Here is a 1,603-nt window from a genome sequence, read left to right on the forward strand (position 1 = left end):
ACTTTTATATAAAATATGTGCATAAACCCACACTGTGTTTAAAGACTAATCATGCTTTTAAATCCATCTAGTGCAATACTTTGGGACAAATTCAGTTCAGAAAACATCATAGAAAACTGAGAAATCTCAACGGGCTGTAAAATATGACCCAAACAGAATAAAAAGATATATTTGGGAGAGACTAGATTAAACTTTKCTGCACTTCTAGAAACTAGTACACAACAAAATGTATTTAAAGATGTGGATTTTRCAGAAGTCCCCAGAGACCATTTAAAGGTCTTCTGAAGAGATAATGATAAGAAAATAATTAAGTTTAACAATAAACTAAAGTCAGAATCTCCATCAGGCAGTCTGGAGGACAGGGACTGGATTGTTTTTGTTCGACAACTGACTTTGTGAATCTGGGCTGAGTTTTCTACTTAAGTACAGCAGCAAAGTATTTGTACTTAGTTACTTTGCACCTAACAATCCTTTGTCATTTCTAGGATCAAATTGGTTTGTTTTATTACAAAATCAGTATTTTTTTTAACAATTTCTGAATTGAGTAGACAAGTATTTAAAGAGACTAAACAAACAAAATAAAGACATTTATGAAATAAACAGTTAATTAAAGTCTATGGACAAACTCCATCTGGAACTTTAAATGGCAGCAGCAACAATATGACTTCAGGTACAACAGGGGTTAAAGTTCAAGAAGATTTTCATCATGTTTATGTGTCAAAATAAGTTTAATGTACCCACAAGGCAGAGTTTATCTGACCCACACAATACACTGCGGCCCACCTATGGTTTGCCAGAGGAGGTGCATGCATGGGTCAGCACAACAGGTGGTGTCTTTTTAAAAAGTCTTGGGCTTGCCCTTGCATCTAGCAGGGTTAACCAAGCCACAGGCAGCCGSAGCATCTGGCCAGGCTGTCCTGGTACCTGGTAGGGTCTGGCACCAGGTCCCGTTGATCCAAACTGAAAGTTTCTTCGTGCTGAACTGAAGCAACAGATCAGGACAGGAACGAAAAGCTGGAGAGAAGCGATTTCTAAAACAACACAGGTGTCATGAGCTGATGGAGTGTGGACAGATGCAGATTTAGCATCTTGGACAGGAGGTGGATCTGAAGACCTGGATCAACCTGAAGACCCCCGCACTAAAAACTAAACAGATCTGATGTGTTGTTTTGATGGGGGTGGGCTGTGMGAGCACTTGGAAAACAAACGTGAGGTTTATTTTTACTAGAAATCTTGAACAATTGTTTTGTTTTTACAAAATGTTTTAATATTTATTCAAATTTTTTAACGGCAGGTCATCAACAGAGGAAACCTCCTTTAGATAAGTAATTATTTTAAAAGAAATGCTTATAAAATCCTGTTTATTTACAAAGTGTAAGGTTAATATAGTTTTATTTTCTGGGGGGATGCTAACATTTAAAATCTAAAGGTAAGAATGTTTTAATAGAAATTATATGAACATTGTAGATACTTATTTATGAAATGAACTCATATTTATTATTTCCTTTTATTTGCAGGTCTCAGTGGGTGGAGACCTCCCTAAGATAAGTACCTTTTTAAAAGACATGTTGAATAAGTTCTAGTTTTTACAAATGTTCTGGAT

Source organism: Austrofundulus limnaeus, unplaced genomic scaffold (assembly GCF_001266775.1).
Source record: "Austrofundulus limnaeus strain Quisiro unplaced genomic scaffold, Austrofundulus_limnaeus-1.0 Scaffold626, whole genome shotgun sequence".
Classification (NCBI taxonomy): Eukaryota; Metazoa; Chordata; class Actinopteri; order Cyprinodontiformes; family Rivulidae; genus Austrofundulus; species Austrofundulus limnaeus.